At 38.8% G+C, this 21,357-nt stretch overlaps 1 protein-coding gene across 1 annotated transcript in view; it reads right to left on the bottom strand.

Moving 5' to 3' along the window:
* Positions 1-21,357, bottom strand: part of RHOA (ras homolog family member A) — a 50,237-nt gene that overhangs the window by 24,694 nt on the left and 4,186 nt on the right. The window lies entirely within an intron of this gene.

Below are 21,357 nucleotides of genomic sequence, written 5' to 3'. Positions count from 1 at the left end.
AATGTTAATGCATTGTTGTAGTCTACCTACCCAAGTGCAGGAAGCAGCTGAGAAATGTCTGAAGGACCACTCCCACACTGCAACAAGGTAAGCGTGACAGGCAGGAGTGCAAACAGGCTGTAGTAAGCAGAGGGAATCATGAGACTTATAAAAAGAAGTGTGAGAAGAGCTGGCCACCACTTATCAGTCTAACTGTAGCAGAGCTTCCTGAAAGTCAGAAAGCTGCTACCCTTGCTTGACATCATCTGTCTCCCAAAGAGAGTAAACAGACTAAGATACACTAGAACTAAATCAATGACTTTACAGCAACTCAAACGTACTTGACATTTGGTAGCTCTCTTCCTCTGGTGTGTAAATGATAGTCTAAAAAGAATGTGTACAAAAAAATAATAAAAAAGGATAGAAAGATGGTGAAATGTGAATTATAGTGTTTACAACCCCAAGACTTTTGATCAAATATATAAAAAAACTCAGTTAAGGAGAAATGATTCAGAGTAATCAATCACTCTGAGTTACAGATTAACTGATTCTTTCACAATATCAACAAGATTTGCTTGAAGAGGCAAGAGAAAAGGATACTAAAACCTGCAGGATTGCTTCTTGATGCTTGTGGGGCAGAGAGGAGGGTGAGAAGAGCGTGTTTAGAAATACAGTCTGTGGAACAAATTTGTTTATTAGTTCAGTGCCTTGTTCTGCCCCTTACTGGTTAGCTGTGTGACTCTGGACAAGTTAGCCTTTCTGTGCTTCAATTTCTTTTTCTGTAAAATAAAAATATAGACTCTAACCCGTAGGGCTGTTATGAGAGTTAGATGTGTTCATATAAAGGAAACAGTCTATAAAAGTATTACTTAACTGCTTCCTATTTCTGGCAATTTTCCTTTTATTTTCTATAAAGTGGTGGAAGACAAGGCTTCTTTACCTTTAACTCAATGCCTATGTTTCTGGGTACAAGTATAGAAAAAAAGAAAGTTGGGAGAGTGGGTTGCAAAAATGAAAGGTGATTTAGATAAATGGAAAGACATCTGTGGTCATGTAATGTAGGTGGCAATACTCCTCAAATTGATCTATACATTCAATGCATTCCTTATCAAAATCTCAGCAGGGTTCTTTGCCAGAAATTAAGAAGCTGCTCCTAAAATTCATATGGAAATAAGGGACTCAGAATAGCCAAAACAATACTGAAAAAGAAAAATTAAGTTGGAGGATTCCCTACTTTCAAAACTCACCACAAAGCTACGGGAATAAACCAAAAGGCAATGTGGCACTAGTATACAGACAGACATTCAGACAAATAGAAGAGGCCAGAAGTACACCTTCACATATATGGTCAGTTGATTTCTAACAAGGGGCCATTCTATAAGGAAAGGACAGTCATTCCAATAAATAGTGCTGGGGGAACTGGAATATTCACATGCAAAAGTCCATTCTGAGTTTATACAATAAAAAAAGTTAACTCAAATAGGTAAAAGAGGAAAACCATAAAAACCTTAAAATACGGGGGAAAAATCTTGTCATTGGATTTAACAATAATTTCTTGGATATGACACTACAAACAAAGTCAGTAAAAAAAAAAAAAATGTTAAACTGAACTTCATCAAAAATAAAAACTTTTGTATCTCAAAGAGCACCATCAGAAAGTAAAAAGATGACCCACTTTTCAGGAGAAAGTATTTACAAACCACGTAAATATTAATTTACGTGGGATTAATATTCAGAATATATACAGAACTCCTGCAAAAAAATAAACAACCCAACTCAAAACTGGGCAACAGAAGATATACAAATGGCCAATAAGCTCATGAAAAAGATGGTCAACATCACAAATTATTAAGGAAATACAAATCAAAACTACAATTAAAGACCACCTCACATCTATTTGGATGGCCAATATTTTAGAAAAGACAAAGAAAACAAGTGTTAAACAGGGATGTAAAATGCTACAGCCTCTACGAAAAACAGTATAGAGGCCTCTCAAAAAATTATAAACAGAATTACCATATGACCCAGCATTCCACTTCTGGGTATATACATCAAATAACTGAAAAGCAGGACCTTGAAGAGATAGTTGCACAATCAAGTTCATAGCAATATTATTCACAATAGCTAAAACATGAAAGCAATCCGAGTGCAGCCACGTAAAATGTGGTATATATACATACAAGGAATTATTCAGCTTCAAGGAAGGAAGGAAATTCTGCAGTCTGCTACAACATGGAGGACGTCATGCCAACTGAAATAAGTCACAAAAAAATAAATATATGATTCCACTTATGTTTTAGTCAAAATCATAAAGATACAAAGGGGAATGAGTGGTGTTTGCCTAGGTCCATGGGGACAAGAGAATGGAGGATTAATATTAAATGGGTATAGAGTTTCAGATTTACAAGATGAAGAGAGTTATGGGAATAAATGGCAGTGACGGGTGCACAACAATGTGAGTTTTATTTGGCTGGCAGGATCTTTATTTCCCACCAAGGGACTGAACCTGGGGCAGGGCAATGAAAGCCTGGAATCTTAAGCATGAAGCCACCTTGGAACTCTTGACATGAATGTATTAATATGTAATACCCCTGAACTGTACACTTAAAGACGGCTAAGACGGGACTTCCGTGGTGGTCCAGGGGCTAAGGCATCGAGCTCCCAATGTAGGGGCCTGGGTTTGATCCCTGGTCAGGGAACCAGATCCCACAAGCTGCAACTAAGACCCAGAGTTGCCAAGTAAATAAAGAAATAAATATTTTTATATTTAAGTTTCCACGATACTCTCTTTCCATACATCTTACCCTCTCCTCCCCTCTCCCCATGTTCATAAGTCTATTCTCTATGTCTGTTTCTTCACTGCTGCCCTATAAATAAATTCTTCAGAACCATTTTCCTAGATTCCATATATGAGCGTTAGAATACAATACGTTTATCCTTCTCTTTCTGACTCACTTCACTCTGTATAATAACTCACTTCACTCTGTATAATAGGTTCTAGGTTCATCCACCTCATCAGAACTGACTCAAATGAGTTCCTTTTTATGGCTGAGTAATATTCCATTGTGTGTATGTACCACAACTTCTTCATCCATTCATCTGTCCATGGGCATCTAGGTTGCTTCCGTGTTCTAGCTAAATAGTGCTGCAGTGAACAATGGGATAAGTGTGTCTTTTTCAACCTAGGGTATATGCCTAGGAGTGGGATTGCTGGGTCATATGGTGGTTTTATTCCTAGTTTTTAAGGCATCTCCATACTGTCTTCCATAGTGGCTGTATCAATCTACATTCCCACCAACAGTGCAAGAGCGTTCCCTTTTCTCCACACCCTCTCCAGCATTTACTGTTTGTTGACTTTTTGATGATGGTCATTCTGACCTGTGTGAGGTGGTATCTCATTGTGGTTTTGATTTGTATTTCTCTAACAATGAGCAATGTTGAGCATCTTTTCATGTGTTTGTTAGCCACCTGTATGTCTTCTTTGGAGAAATGTCTGTTTAGGTCTTTTCCCCACTTTTTTGATTGGGTTGTTTGTTTTCCTGGTATTGAGTTAACCAATACCAGTAAATAAATAATTACAAAAAAAAAAAAGGCTAAGAAGGTAAATTTTATGTTTTGTGTAATTAAAAAAAAAAGGTGACCAGTAGGCTCCAGTCTTCACACTGATTTAGAAGACAGAAGCAAATCAATTTTTAAATATAAATTTATTTATTTTAATTGGAGGCTAATAATTTACAATATTGTATTGGTTCTGCCATACATCAACATGAATCTGCCACGGGTATACATGTGTTCCCCAACCTGAACCCCCCTCCCACCTCCCTCCCCATACCATCAGAAAAGGAGGCTTCCCTTTCTATCTATAGTGACCACAGGCTGGCTATCAGAGGCAATCAGGCTAAGGGCTCCTGTCAGGATTTAGGAAATCTAATCTGTTTCACTTTGGAACAGGCAACATGTAACAAAAAAATACAGATCAAACAAAAGTTAGACTGGGAAAACATATGGCCTATCCGAGGCTCAGGATTTCAAGGAAGAGTTACAATGGCAGCCTTAGAAAAACTAAATAAAACTCTTTCAGGAATAAATAAAAACAAGTCAAGGTTATTAATATGAAAGAGATAATCAAAGGGGAAAATGGGGAATCAAAGTGAAAAATTTACTTAACAGTGAAAAAGTTACCGAGCAGTTCTTCAAAGAGCCCAAAGTGACAAGTGAGTGCAGGAACAACTGTTGCAAATATCACTGATATGGGATTTTAAGAAACATAGTTTAATTACAGTTTATCTGGAACAATGCTGTCACTAAGTCTCATCAGACTCTTTTGTGACCCCATGGACTGTAGTCTGGCAGGTTCTTATTTACACTTTATCTAGAACTAAGGCAAGTAGAAAGATGCTTGAACTAAGGTACCTTCAGTATTCATGAGACATTTCAACGACAATATAGTAAGCACCTATATATGTTTATATACCAACAGTCAATTCCGCATAACTTCCTAAAAAGTTGGCTTTACTAAGCAATTAAGTTAACGGAACAAGGACTTTATCTAGAATTAGGTAAGAAGGGTCATAGGACAGAAAAATCAGTTTATGGATCAAAGTTCAGAGATTTAATCCTGGATCACAAGGTCACCCACAGACACACACTTGGGTTTTAAGGACTGCACTGCAGAAGCAACGTTCTCCAACAACCTTCTGACATTAAAGGTGTAAACAGTCCAATCCACTCTAGGTCTATTGCGTTAACACTTGCACCATGATAAAATTCTATAAACAGTAAAAGCCTATTCTGGTCCTGTATACACTTCCCTTCTGCCCAAGAAGCCTCCCTACCTCTTCTCTATCAAATATTTACCTCTCAAGATGACAAAGTTGCTTCTTTCCTGATCTCCTCCTCCATTTCCTTTTCCTTCGCCACACAATCTCCTTTATATATTTATAATATATATCCTCATACCTATTTATCATTCTTACTTAAATAAGGGGCTTCCCAGGTGGCAGAGTGGTGAAGAATCTGCCTGCCAATTTGCAGGAGACAAAAGGAAATGTGCGTTCAGCCCTTGGGTTGGGAAGATCGCCTAGAGTAGGAAATAGCAACCCATTCCAGTATTCTTGCCTGGAAAATTCCTTGGACAGAGGAACAGAAGAACCTGGCGGCCTGTAGTCCATGGGGTCGCAAAGAGTCAGACACAAATAAGACTCCTCCTACTGACTGAAAGCTAACTTAGAGCAGGGACAGTCTTATTCATTTTTAGATGACCAAGGCCAAGCCAGACACTAGTAGGCTCTCCACGTGTTTGCTGAATGAATGAACGAAAGCCACCATATAATTTACCACATGGGCTGCTACACAAGAGAAATAAAAACTTGACTTCAACCCGACTTTGAAAGAAGTACTAGTGAAGCTCTCCTCAACATGCTTAAGTAAGACTTTTCTCATATCTAAATTATTCATAAGCAGGAAGGATGTCAAAGACTTCAACAATAGTTATCAACTGGAATACAAAAACAATGAAAAAATATGTTCAGAGAAGCAGAGTCATTGCCTGAAGCATGAATATATGAGACAGAATGTTTGGTTTGCATTTACTCCCAAAACTGGTACTGTTACACTTTCAACACCTAACATGATAGCCACAGTCACATGTGACTAATTTTTTAAATATTTTAATTAAATTGAAAAACTCACTTTGGTCACACTGGCCACATGTCAAACGCTCATCAGCCACATATGAGTACTGTATGAACAGACAGATACATAATATATCCATCATCACAGAAAGTCTACTAGACACAATGATTCTAAACAATTCTCCCACGGCTATTTGGTAGACACAAGATTCTTATTCAGTGTTCTGTATTTTTGCATGCTACAAGGATAATTTCATGTTACAGATTTTTCTGGAAAACATTACAGAAAAAGTATCAGGTCATTTAAAGATAAATTCTAGAAGGCACTCCCATCCAATCCCCAGTTAGTTACTCTTACATCCTTTAGTACCCACACTCTTACTACTGCAGCACAATGGTGATCACATCCCTGCCAGATCCAGTGGCCTTGTCTCAATTCTTATTTCCCTTACCTTTGATCAGTCTAACCGAAACCTATAGTTTTCTATGGGCCATTCTCTATTGTAGGTGCTAGAGAGCAGACTTATTGAAAAACACTCTTATAGAAAACACCACAATAACTAAACGTTTAAGAGAAGCGTTATGCTCTCTGGTTTAAATGGAGAGAAAAGCAAGCAATTCTGCCAGAGGGCTTCACAAAATCTAACATCTGACCCAGACCTGGAAGAATGAGGATTAGTCCCCTGGGAGGAGCTGAGAAGAGAGGTGGTGGCTCAAGAATACTTTTTAACATGAGGGAACAGCCTGAGCAAATGACCTTAAACTAAAGCAGTCAGAGAGGAGACAATAAAACTGGAAAGATGAGTGATGGTTAGACTGAAAGGTCCAGAATGTCATTTATGGCAACCTGACTTCTACTCTGTAAACAAGAGAAAACCAATGGAATGGCACCATCAGATCTGTGACTAACAAAGAGAGCCTTGCAACAGCATGAGAAACAGCTAGGAGGTGAAATGAGGGTAGAAATGAGAAGACCATGGTGAGGGTCTGGAATGCTTTTTTCCTAACCCTACGCACATTTTCTCCCAACCTGATGAAAATGACTGGCACTCAGACCAAGTTCTAATTCCAGGTAAAAACAGCACAGCCTTCAAGTGTGTGGAATAGGGAGACAGTGATCTATCCATCCACAGAGATCGCTGGCAACACGAAAGAGGTGGACATGAGGAAGTCAGATTTTTGAGCAGAGAAGTCAGAAAGCTATGACAGAACCAGCACCAAGAGAAAAAGCATTTCAAGGAAATGCTCCATATTATACAACTAGCAAAAAGGGCACAGACACAGCCATCGGTTCTCCAGCAGCACAGGGGTAAAAACCTCTCAACTGGCCCAAGGTGAGGATTACACTGGCCGCACTGTGGTAGACGGAGATGAGGGCACTGAGGAAGGCAGGATAAAATGCTCTTTCAAGTTAGAAAATACATGTTACAGTATGGACGAACCTTAAAAACTTTATGCTAAATAAAGGAAGCCAGTCACTAAAGACCAAATATTATGTGGTTCCACTTGAAACATCCAGGACAGGCAAATCTACAGAGATGTGGTTGCCTAAGGTTGGGGACTAGTGATAGGGGGACTGGAAGATGACAGCTGGAGAGTACAGGAGTTTCTTTTCAGGGTGATAAAAGTGTTCTAAAGTTGACTCCACAAATAAACGAATATACTAAAACACACAGACTTATATACACCTTTAATGGGTAAACTGTATGGCATGTGAATCATATCTCAATAAAACTGCTGCCAGCAAGAGGGAAGAAAAGTCTGGAAAGTGTGGCAGACCCTGCTCAGTGCTTCCCTCAAATCAGCCATTTTCTTTCCTGGTCAAATGGCTACCAACAATAAAAACTACATTCCCTGCCTCTGTGGCTGCTAGGTGGGGTATGAAGGTCTCATCAATAGACCGAATGTAGAACTGATGCAGGGGAGGGGAAAAGTGCTAAAGCAGAGTTCTGAGGAGATCAGAGGGGACTAGCACACAAGCGGAGGCTAGTCCTGGAAATGAACTATGGACGCCCAAAGGACCACGCCACGGGAACAGAGGAGGAAGCAGCCCCTAACAGCCAAGTGTAGGTAAGTAGGTGCAGTGGTGGACTCTTCTAATGGCTTCCATTTTCTCAATTAAGGAAGAGGCAAGATCACTGGTTGACAGTGAGGCTGGAGAAGGGAAACAGGTTTGAGCTAAGGAGGTAGCGCCATATTGTCCTGAAAATAAATGGACTAAGGAATCTTAGTGGGATGGCTAGTCACTGTTTAACTTAGGAAAGAGCCACTTTTGAGGTTATGGATCCTGAGTTCAAAATGAGACCAGTCAGCATATCTTTCTCCTGCTCCTGACAATCAGTGAAAGGGTAGAATAAATGAAGAGGTGGATTCAACCAGGGCCGAGGTTTTGCCAGATAAGATAAAGTGAGAAAGGGTATGAGTTAAAAATATATAAAAGGAGGTGACTACAGTGAACTATGAACTCTGAGGAGGAAATTGGGAAGTGAAGAAGATTGAAGGGCAGTAAAAGGGTAGTAAGATCAATGGACTGTAAACCCCAGTGGAATGAAGGATTTCAGTATCTGAGTAGTAAAGGGATTAAGCCATAAAAAGAACACACTATTAATGGAGAGAGCAACTTCTCTCTAGGGTTATTGGCAATATTAGAATTTAAACTGCACATATTGGGAATTCCCTGGAAGTTCAGTGGTCAGGACTCCACATTTCCACTGCAGGTGACATGGATTCGATCTCTGGTCAGAGAACTAAGATCCTGCACACCTCAAGGGGTGGTCAAAATAAGTAAATAATAAACTGCATATACATTGCTTGAACCAGCCAATTCTACTTATAAGAATTTATCTCATATATATATTCACATGGATGTAAATACTTATGTTCAAGAATGTCTACTTCAGCAATAGCTTTATTATTAATACATTAACAAAAGATTAGAAACAACTCAGGTGTCCCTTTTGAGGACTGATTTAAGTATGTATAAATAGCATAGGTATGGACCTAACAGAAGCAGAAGATATTAAGAAGAGATGGCAAGAATACACAGAAGAACTGTACAAAAAAGATCTTCACGCCCCAGATAATCATGATGATGTGATCACTGACCTAGAGCCAGACATTCTGGAATGTGAAGTCAAGTGGGCCTTAGAAAGCATCACTACGAGCAAAGCTAGCGGAGGTGATGGAATTCCCGTTGAGCTATTTCAAATCCTGAAAGATGATGCTGTGAAAGTGCTGCACTCAATATGCCAGCATATTTGGAAAACTCAGCAGTGCCCACAGGACTAGAAAAGGTCAGTTTTCACTCCAATCCCAAAGAAAGGCAATGCCAAAGAATGCTCAAACTATCACACAATTGCACTCATCTCACATGCTAGTAAAGTAATGCTCAAAATTCTCCAAGCCAGGCTTCAGCAATATGTGAACCGTGAACTTCCTGATGTTCAAGCTGGTTTTAGAAAAGGCAGAGGAACCAGAGATCAAATTGCCAACATCTGCTGGATCGTGGAAAAAGCAAGAGAGTTCCAGAAAAACATCTATTTCTGCTTTATTGACTGTGCCAAAGCCTTTGACTGTGTAGATCACAATAAACTGTGGAAAATTCTGAAAGAGATGGGAATACCAGACCACCTGATCTGCCTTTTGAGAAATCTGTATGCAGGTCAGGAAGCAACAGTTAGAACTGGACATGGAACAACAGACTGGTTCCAAATAGGAAAAGGAGTACGGCAAGGCTGTATACTGTCACCCTGCTTATTTAACTTATATGCAGAGTACATCATGAGAAACGCTGGACTGGAAGAAACACAAGCTGGAATCAAGATTGCCGGGAGAAATATCAATAACGTCAGATATGCAGATGACACCACCCTTATGGCAGAAAGTGAAGAGGAACTCAAAAGCCTCTTGATGAAAGTGAAAGAGGAGAGTGAAAAAGTTGGCTTAAAGCTCAACATTCAGAAAACGAAGATCATGGCATCCGGCCCCATCATTTCATGGGAAATAGATGGGGAAACAGTGGAAATAGTGTCAGACTTTATTTTTGGGGGCTCCAAAATCACTGCAGATGGTGACTGCAGCCATGAAATTAAAAGACGCTTACTCCTTGGAAGGAAAGTTATGACCAACCTAGATAGCATATTCAAACGCAGAGACATTACTTTGCCAACAAAGGTCCGTCTAGTCAAGGCTATGGTTTTTCCTGTGGTCGTTTATGGATGTGAGAGTGGGACTGTGAAGAAGGCTGAGCGCCAAAGAATTGATGCTTTTGAACTGTGGTGCTGGAGAAGACTCTTGAGAGTCCCTTGGACTACAAGGAGATCCAACCAGTCCATCCTGAAGGAGATCAGCCCTGGCACTTCTTTGGAAGGAATGATGCTAAAGCTGAAACTCCAGTACTTTGGCCACCTCATGCGAAGAGTTGATTCATTGGAAAAGACTCTGATGCTGGGAGGGATTGGGGGCAGGAGAAGAAGGGGACGACCGAGGATGAGATGGCTGGATGGCATCACTGACTCGATGGAGTCTGAGTAAACTCTGGGAGTTGGTGATGGACAGGGAGGCCTGGCATGCTGCGATTCATGGGGTCATAAAGAGTCGGACACAACTGAGCGACTGAACTGACTGAAGTGACTGACAATGGCATGTTATACAACCATTAAAGATCTGTTAATGACTGATCTCAAAGATAAGACTAAATTTAAAAAAATAAGATATTAAGTATTTACAGTCATGCCATTGTGTATTAGTGGGATGTACAAATATACAGAACAGAACCTGGCAGAGAGACACAATTAACATTCACCAGAGACAATGAACACTGGTATATACACAGACTTTCTCTCAAAAAATACACAAGAAATTCTTAATGGTTGCTTCTAGGAACCATACATTGTTTTGCACCGTCTCAATCTATAAAATGTATGGTTTTTCCAGTAGTCATGTACAGATGTGAGTTGGACCATAAAGAAGGCTGAGAATGATGCTTTTGAACTGTGGTGCTGAAGAAGACTCCTGAGAGAGCAAGGAGATCATATCAGTCAATCCTAAAGGAAATCAACCCTGAATATTCTTTGGAAGGACTGATGATGAAGCTCCAATACTTTGGCCATCTGTTATGAAGAGCCGACTCACCAGAAAAGACCCTGACGCTGGGAAGTATTGAGGGCAGGAGGAGAAGAGGGCGACAGGGAATAAGATAGTTGGATGGCATCACCGACTCAATGGACATGAGTTTGAACAAACTCCAGGAGACAGTGAAGGACAGGGAAGTCTGGCATGCTGCAGTCCATGGGGTTGCAAAGAGTCGGACACAATTTAGCAACTGAGCAACATGAAATGTATGTACTATGTTTTTTAAAATGATTAATGAATTTTAGTATTGACTGACTTGGAAAGGTCTAGGTAGTATATTAGGCAAAAAGGGCGGGGGGCAAAGCAGCACATGTGTAAGACCACATCTTGGTATCTGACTTCCTGTATATTGAATCTAACAGAAGTATATTGCTCCTCTCTCACTTAACTTCCCTAGGCTAACCAACACTGTCCACCCTCTCTTCCCTACAAGGAGGTAAAACAAGATTATCTGTGTTCAAGCAGTTGAACACTGCCAAGGGCTGATTCACACTACTCATAACACTCCTCTTTATCTCCTTTTAGGCCAAGTTACGCCCTCCCCAGAGATGACACCCTGGCTACTCTAGCACAAATTCTTCTTTAACTTCAAACCCTTACAGCTGTTTCCCAAACGACTGTGTAAGCTTGCATCACTTGATGCGCTGCACTTGATAGAGAAGGCTTCTGAAATCAGGTGCCTAGGGTACAAAGCAACTGTCAATCTCTGAGTAAGTTACTCAACTCCTCTGATCTTCTACTTCCTCATCTGGCAATGGGGAAAATAATGGCTCTTACCCTCATAAGATAGTGCTAATTACTCAGTTAACACAAGAAACTACTTAGAATAAACAACACCCGGCACACAACAGCCAATGCTTCACTACTGGATACTATTATTTGTAAGCTCCAATTTAAAAGAAAAAATAAAGAATACATAGTCAGCCCCCCTCTACGGTCCCCCTCTATCTATATGTTCTTCATCTATGGATCCAAAATATTCGGGGGGAAAAAAAATCCAGAAAGTTCCGAAAAGCAAACTTGAATTTGCCATATGCCTCCAACTATTTATATATCATTTACATTGAATTTGTGCTTCCCTCATAGCTCAGTCGGTGATACACTGAATTTATGTCTACAGCTGACCCTTGAACAACACAAGCTTGAACTCCCCAAGTCCACCTATACTTGGCTCTTCAATAAATACGATACCACCACACGACCTATGGTTGGCTGAATGCAACTAACTGGGACTTAAGTATCCAGATTTTGGTATTCAGGTCAGGTCCTGAAACCAATCCCCATGTAAACTAAGGAACAAGTATTTACACTGTATTAGGTATTATAAGTAATCTACAGATGATTTAGAGTAAGAGATGATTTAGAGTATATGGAAGGATGTGCACAGGTTATATACAAATGCTATACCACTTTATATAAGGGATATAAGCATCTACAGGTTTTGGTATCTGTGAGAAGGCTGGAGTCAAATCTGTGAGGGATAACCATCTTCATTTCTATATTCCCTACAATCCCTAGCAAGGTCAAAAATATCACTGAACAGAAATGTGTTCACCAAATGAATTAATAAGAAACGTAGCCTTCCTAAGTTCATAGATAGAAATGTGTTGGTATAAGAAAGGGTTAATTTTCTAACTTTTTGAAAGGAAACCTTCAAAAGCCCAAGTTACTAAAAATAGACATTACCCTTCAAATTTACTTCCTCTTAGTTACTTGCCTGCTTTCCTGAATTAGTCTTAAGTCTCATTCTTCAAGTAGGAAGTTATTTCTTTTCAAACAAGACTTACAATTAACAAACCACTGTATATAAAAACTGTAGCTAGCCCCTACATTCGTGCATGAAACAACACCGTAAAAGGAGAAAAAAGGGCTAAATGTCTATCTTACCACATGAGGTATGGCAAAAGGCCTTTAGCAAAAGCCCAATGCTCTGGTAATATTTTAGGGGGCATCAGTGTTCAACCAGGATGAAGAGATTCATTATAGGGGATCAGAAATAATTTGTTAATAATAGCTAAAATACTGAAGATACAAGAAATTTATTTTTTCCATAAATTAAAGCAGAATCAAGGTTACCTGAATATAGTGGTGTTTTCCCTAAAATGAAAAATTCCCTAATTCAGTACATGTTTTAAGGCCCATAAGCATTCCCTCCTTGCATTCTATTGAGTCCTTCCAAGCAGAAGGGGAAAAGGCCTGGAAACTGTGCATGTCCACTGTTATGTTACCTTATGAATAATCCTGATAATTCACTGTAGTTGGAGGAAGGTGTAAGCACATGCACTTTAACCCTTCCACCATCCACAGATTCAGGAAGGGGACAGCTGACACAAGCTCTCAGCATCCCAGTGATTCTGATCCACCACCCCTCCCAACCCAAAACACTCTCATCAGTGTTATTTGACCAAACATTATTTTTGGGGTTCAAAATCAGAGTCCCATCCTGGGTGTGTCTCACAAGCATACAGCATCTACTATATGGACTACTACATAAAATGAGAAATATTCACTACATGGACAGGTCCCACACAGACTAGCCAAAGAAAAGGTTCTTCGCGAAATTAATTTCCAGTTATAGGAAGCAACTGAGTAGAAAAAAGGCAGTTTACAGTAGCAGTAAAGGAGCTACATTACCTGGAAGTTATCTTACTAGCTTTGTGCCCCTTTACAATTTCCTTATCTGTCAAGTGAAGAATGGAACCTTTCAAACAGGACTATCATAAAGATTAAATAATATATTATACAAAAAGAGCTTCCATATATGGAAAATAGGTCAATGTTCAATAAATGTGTGTCATTATTATTTAGGTCTTATTTTATACAAACGGCAACTCTGTCCCTTCAAATTCTATCTGTCCAGAATTTGAAGAACAGTTTATAACATGGCCTGATCTGAAAGGAATATTTTTCCTAAAATGAAACTTTAACCAGCTCAGCAAATAATTATTTTTCCAACGTGCATATCCCATCCATACTTCATCCTGCATTCTCCTTTACCATTAAAGAAAAAGACTTAGCTTTTCCCTCACTGCCAAGAACTACAGATCCACAATTCTTCAACCAACAGTCTTGCGGTTAGATGTTTCTAAATTCAGAATTTTTCATATTTAGAAAGGCAATATGGTACAAATGCCAAATATTCTGTAACACACACACTGGGTTAACAGTTCTTCAGTAAAATAAATCAACAATCACACCAAGTTGGATGAAGACTACACAACTTCTCACCAGTTCAGTTTAGGTTTTGCCATCAAATGAGTCTATGATTTTTATAACTTTCTGAATGGCAACTATGAAATCCTTAACCAATGTCAATCTGCTATAAACACACAATCACATTCCTATTAATACTTTCTAAGCACCTTTTGTAATGCACTAAAGTCTGATTTTTCCATGACCAATAACCATGCTCTTATCTCAGGGAAATAGATTGAGCGCCTCCTGATATAAAAACAAAACAGGCTTTAAATTAGGTGAGGAGGGGATTGGCTGAGTTATGACTTCAAGCTAAACTGTAGGGGCAGACAGCAATTTGAATGCTACAATGTAAATTTGCTAAATAATTTTGATAATTTGGTTAGGGACCACACATTTTTACAAAATTTTTTTTCTTAGACTCACAGGAAATCTGCCTCTGTGCACAGTTTTTAGCAGATAAGGAGCCACCAAAGACTTTTAAGATAATGCTACCAGATTATAATGAATGCATTATATAGACAGACGTTTATTAGCCAAACATTCATTATAAGCAGGCACAAAACAGTTCTCCAGCCAAGAAAGAGAAGTAGAAATAATTCAACTGAGTAACTGTACTGCTTCTGCTGGATCAAGATCTTTACAATATTTTGGAAAGATAATGAATAAATTTCCATGCAGAGAAAATAATCACAGCTTGAAAAAAAATCACTAACTCAGCATACTTGAGAAAATTATTTTACCTCGTAATTCTTCAAAGGGATTAGTTGCATAAAAGAAACAGTGATGACTACAGTAAGCTTTCTACAACCTCTCAATCACCCAAGAAATAAAAGCATTTAACACCAGCACAGCTTTGGACATGACTTAATTTTTACTTTTGTACTGCATTCATTATTTTAAACACAGAGGACACAACAGATTAGAAGTTGAGTTCGTAAGACTTACCTTGTTGGCATCCCTGTGCCTCAATTATGTAATCCAGTTGAAATTTTATATTATTTCTCTAATTAAGTTACAAATCAGTTTTGTACATATTACTATTATAAAACCAAAACTGTCTAGTCTTTTGGAAACTAAACTTGAAATTTTACAAGGAAAATTTAAGACTCATAGAAATCCTGTGAATTTCATCATGAAGAACAATGATCCTAGTGTACATAATAACTTACCCCCAACTTTATCCAAGTTTTGTCAATGTTGGTTTCTATGGAAGGGAATAGTGTCAATTCAAGAGGTGTAAAAAATATTTTGGATGAAATATGGGTACAAAATGTCATATTGCAGATAAGAAAAAACTTCAACTCCCAAACCACTAACATAAAATTATAAAACCCAAAGCATACAACCACCCTCAGCCAAAACAATATCCTGTAATTCAGGATATTAAGCCATGTTTTCTTCACTCTCCCCTGGATGTACATCATCCACCCTTTCCCCACCTAGATAACCTCATACTTAAGGCTAAGTCACTTTCTCTCAGGCCTTCTCTGACCCAATTTAGATCAGGCCCCTTAAGTACTCTGAATCCGTAATATTTCTCTCTACCTCACTCATCACACCCCTCCAAAGTTTCTTCCTGCCAAACTCCAATTAGTTTAAGAATCACATCTCTTATTCATCATTGTTGGACAAGCAGAGGCCCAAGCATGTAATAATTAAGTGTTCAAATAACAAATATGAAAAAATACATTTCACAAAGAAACTTTACATAACCAATTTGCTCTATACAAATTTTTAAGAAAATGGTTACAAATGGTTACAAAAAGATCAGCTGTGTACACCAGTGGTGAGCTACCTTCTAAGACACAGTTGTTGTAATTTAAGAATATAGAAACCCCTCATAAAATCAGGAACTGCAATTATCTATAGACGAGTGTTAAAACTCAAATCCTCCCTATGAACTTATTTGTTCTTATTTTAGCCAACTCCGTAATTCTAGCTGGGCAGCAACTAAGTGCACAGTAGTTTACGAAAATGCATGCGTGAGTGAGAAAGAGGTGTAGCCTATGACAGGGAAGCAGAAAACCCTGTAAATCAGGCTTAGAAATGTAAAATGGGGAGGCAGAGAAGTGCCACTCAGGCCAGGCCAGAGTCCTAAAGCAATTCAACATACTCTAAGGACAGACCTTAAAAATCCTTTAGGAGGAAAGGATTACACAGGAAACCTCATTACACAGGAAAGCTTAAGGCCCAGACACAAAGAGAGAAAAAGATATTCACTATAGGAATAAAACAAGTTGTAAAGCTTAAAGATGCAAGCTTCAGTTATCCAGAACACGACGATACTATGTTGGTTTAGGATCTCAATTTTTCTACACGAGCCATATTTCCTGTCCTTAAACACACACAAATGAATGTTTACAGGATGCTCTGCAATGCACTCTCCTGAAGCAAAGCTATCAGAGCTATAAAACTGAAAATAAAAGTCAAAATACAGGCTTTCCTTCAGATAGTCCTAAAAGTAACAACCAAACTAGAATCAGATTTTTCTTCAAAGAATAAACCTGGCTGAAAACAAGTGTAGATTTTCATAATAAGCACTCCCTTCTCCACACTGCTGTTTTGGTCTTTTTGTTAAAATACACATACAAATGAATATAATACAAACTTCTTCCTTAAGTCAAAGGAAGAAACTATGTTTCAATGCAATGAGCAGAAATTGTCTTATCAACAATCTGGTTCACCCATATCTAGGACTGTGCTGAGCACACTGGAAACACCAGTAACTACTTGGGGAAGTAAACTGAAAACAAATGCATTTATGAACTACACTGGAAACTGGGTGGCAAGGAGGCCCAAACTACCATCTGTCCATTTGCTCAGAATGAGCTTGAGCCTAGTACTATCAGTATTATTTAGCCATCCTGATCAAGCAGTTGCCAAGGGTCAGTATCAGTTCAAGGGACCTTGGAGACCAAAAGCAGCAGGCCGAAGGTACATAAGCAGAGGAGAATGACAAAGCCTCCGAAACACTGCCAACAAGGAATCATCCCAGATTTAAATTCTTTGCAGGGTAGGGGGCCAAGAAATACTGGGAGAGAACATACCTCCTGGCTTCCTAATAGGATCATTGTATCACTGACTTCAAAATGTAAATATTTCAGGGTGAACTTTAAATAAATGCACAGAATCAGAATTGGACTTTGTGCAACCTAATTCTCCACTGACATTGTCCCCAAGACAGTGCCTGACTTGAGAAATGACACACAGAGGAAAATGAAGCAAGAGCCCCAAGCTGCTCATGGCCTGCTCAGATGTTTCAGCAATGACACTGCATAGCCAGGCACACTGCATTTTGGCCCAAAAATCACTGTTCTTCTCAAGTTTCCACAACTAACAAACTGAAAACTCTTCAGGATCAGGCCTCAACATATATTTTAACAATTTTTTTAGTTGAGGTGAAATTCACATAGTATAAAATTAACTTTCTAAAAGTGCATCATTCAGTAATGTTTAGTATATCTGCAATATTGTGCAACCACCAATTCTACCAAATTCCAAAACATGTTCATTTTCATCACCACCAAAGAAACTCCCATACTCATTAAGCAGTCACTCCTCAGTTTCCCCTCCCCTCAACACCTTACAGCCACCAATTTGCTTTCTGTCTCTACGGATTTACCTATTCTAGACACTTCATATAAATGAAATCATACAATATGTGGCCTTGTGTGTCTGATTTCTTTTACTTAGCATAATGCTTTCAAGGTTTATCCATACTACAGCATGTATCAGTGCCTCATTTTTAAAAAATAGCTAAGAATATTCCATTGTATGTATGTACACTGTTTACCCATTCACCTGTTGACGCACATTTGGATTATTTCCACTCTTTGGCTATTTGAATAGGACTGCTATGAACATTTATGTACAAACATTTGTGTACCTGTTTTCAATTCTTTTAGGTATATACCTAGGAATGGAATTGCTGGGTCTCACAGTAATTCTATATTTAGCTATTTAAGGAACTGCCAAACTATTTTCCACAATGTATACTTTCAACTATCTTGTCAAATAATTACCAAGACATATTGTTAAGGGGAAAGAACAGATGTATAACAGTGGGATGTGCATTAGTCTTTATATAAAAAAGGGACCGAGTATGACTAGAAGGATACATATAAAACAGTTACTTGGTTTATATACAGGAAACAGGTACAAAGGTTTTCTCTGAAGTGAGAACCTTGGGAGGCTGAGATGTGAGAAAGGCTTGTTGTTTTCAAGCTCAACCCCTTCTGCTCTGCACTGAATATCCACACTTTACCAACCCACTTGCCCTAAAATACCTTTAAAGCTCCAACAGAAGCCCGAAGTCTGAGAGAAGGACTGCACAAAGTTTACTATCCTAACCATTTTTCAGCGTACAGTTAAGTGGTATTAAATACTGTCATAATGTTGCACAACCATCACCACAGTGTATCCACTAACTCTCCATCTTGTAGTCTAAAACTATACCCACTGCACATTAACTGCCCTCCCCTACTCGACTATTCTTCACCCCTCCCCAACCCTCGGCAACCACCATTCCACTTTGTCTCTATGGTTTTGACTACTCTAAGTACCTCATATAAGTGGAATCATATAGTATTTGTCTTTTTGTGACTGGCTTATTTCAGTTAGCATGTTCTCAAGGTTCATCTATGTTGTAGCACACTGCAGAATTTCCTTTCATTTTAAGGCTAAATAATACTCCATTGTATGTATATAGCATAGTTTGCTTATCCATTCACTGGCTAGAAGACACTTGTGCTGCTTCCCTGTTTCAGCTCCTATGAATAATGCTACTGTGAACACACCTGTACAAATATCTCAAGACTCTGCTTTTAATTCTTTGGGGTATTAACCCAGAAGTGACATTTCTGGGTCATATGATAATTCTATTTTTTAAGGCCCTTTATACTGTCTTCCCGGAGAAGGCAATGGCACCCCACTCCAGTACTCTTGCCTGAAAAATCCCATGGATGGAGGAGCCTGGTAGGCTGCAGTCCATGGGGTTGCTAGGAGTCGGACAGACTGAGTGACTTCACTTTCACTTTTCACTTTCATGCATTGGAGAAGGAAATGGCAACCCACTCCAGTGTTCTTGCCTGGAGAATCCCAGGGATGGGGAAGCCTGGTGGGCTGCCATCTCTGGGGTTGCACAGAGTCGGACACGACTGAAGCGACTTAGCAGTAGCAGCAGCAGCCTTAGGGACTATGGTAAGGATGCAAAGTGAGAACACTTAATTAATGGAAAATAATACTTCTAAAGAGTAAGTCTGAAAGATAAATGAAGTTTGCATATAGTTCGTACAGGATAAATAAATGCTTTGTGATTGAAGATTCTTCAGCTACAATTAGACACATGAATGTGTATGAGTTGGCATGGATTAGATATTGTTCAAAACCCCTTCAGTTATAAAAGGCAGTGGCAGCAAGTAATAGAAAAAAATCTCCACCCCATGGATCTACTTTTCTGTCCATTTCTTGGAGAGTGCCATCTCTGCTGCTACTATTTACTGATGCTTAAGCGTAAAACTAAATGATTACATCGTCAGATAAAGGCAGAATCGCTACTACAACCCAAGAATGAATCTAGACAACTTGTGATTAACATGGTCTCATGTTTACCAAACTATTATTCACGATGTCAGTTAACATGTATAAAAATGATGGTGAAACCTTAGTCCAACATACCAACTCCTACAGTTAAACAAACAAAAGACAACAACAAACGTGTGCTTCTCCTATACGGTCAGGCAGCAGTAAAGAAATTCATATAACTAAGCTTCCTATCAAAATCCTCATCATTCTGAAAGCAAACAGTCACTATATAAATTCAATGCACTGATATCCTAGAAGAAAAATACACCTGAAGAATCTACCAGAGTTAGAACAAGTATTTCCACCAACGGAGAAAATTAACATGTATTGAGCACTATGCTCTTCACATATTATTTCATCTAAAATTCCTATGAAAGGGAATCTTCATTTCACAGATGTAGGTCCTGAGTTTCAAAGAAATTAAATAATCTGCTTAAAGACAGATGGATACCTAGCTAGACAGGCAGGCAGGTCATCTTTGGCAGAATTCTTTTGTAATTATAGGGCCATCAGCCTTCCCAGTTTTTAAAAAAAAAATTCTGATTTAAGCAAACCTACAGAGCAAAAGCATAACTTTACTTTTGTTTTTAACTCAATAATGTAAAAACTGAACTGAGAAAACCCTGAAACATAGTGTGTCCTTTTTTAAAAAGAGGCCATCAATCAAACCACTTTAAAGCATCACTCAAATCTGCTGAAAGGAGAAATTTCAAGCCTCATGGGACTGCAACAGAGCATCATGCCGAGCAGTGCTAGTCTAGCTGTCATCCTATGTCCAGCAGTTGCACTGGCTAATCTCTTGCCATAGGTCATCAGTATTCCCTACTAGAATACAAATGGGCAGTGCTACTAATGTTTTTGTGACCATTAACCCTGGATGTGCTTTCTACTTTATCATCAGTGATACTGAGAAAAGCAGATGAAATGATTCAAAATGTTAATGTTTTTAGGAATAAAGAAGACAATGTAAAAGAAAGAAAAAACTATCTGAGGGCAGGGACCGCCTTTGTTTTCTTCAAATGTGTCCCAAGACAGCACCTGGCACATAGTAGCTATTGAGGAACTATTTCTTCAATGAATGAAAAATGACAAGCTAGCTTGGCCATTCCTCTTACCATGCTAAGAAGTTCAAAGCCAACCCAAACCATTACCATTATGTGACTTCCCTGCCAGGTAGCCCATCTCACCAAAAGAGAATATTCATCCTCTTAACAGCTCTCTTCTTTATATATAGAGTTCCCTCCGACCCAAGGAGAACAAGAAAAGGTAGTCAAAATAGTACCAAATCAGGATACTTGGTATCAATTAAATTAGATGATTCTATTTTCTTTATTTGTAATCAGTTTAAAATACCTGAATAGCCCCAGAGTGGGCTGTTACACCTGCTATTAACACCGCTCCCACTCAAACCAGTACTACTGCTGACTCCTCTGGCAAGAGGAAGAATTATCCTCCAATCTTCATTCTCTGATTGAATTATTTTTTATTGACAATCAGACATACCCATAGCACAGGCTGTGGTAAGATGTGTGTAAGGTGACCAAACTATAGAAAAAATGAAAACGTAAAGACATTAAAAAAGAATTAAGATGAGAGTGAAACAGAAGTGAGAGAAGTATGTGTAAAATGCGGTAAACACATCTTAAAGATTAAGAGGTTAGAAAATATACTGTCAACTAAGGAAGAAATACTGGTAGAACAGAAGAGAAAAACGAAGTTATAGGAGTATTGTATGGAGAGACATAGGGAAATGAGACCAGAGGGGAAAGTTATGGAGTAAGATAAAGATCTCAAGGTTGGTGGAAAAGAAAATCAAAACAGTACTGCACCG

This window comes from Bos javanicus, chromosome 22 (genome assembly GCF_032452875.1).
Source record: "Bos javanicus breed banteng chromosome 22, ARS-OSU_banteng_1.0, whole genome shotgun sequence".
NCBI classification, from domain to species: Eukaryota; Metazoa; Chordata; class Mammalia; order Artiodactyla; family Bovidae; genus Bos; species Bos javanicus.
Note: the sequence above shows the minus strand (reverse complement) of the source record. Positions and strands in the feature narration are given on the sequence as shown.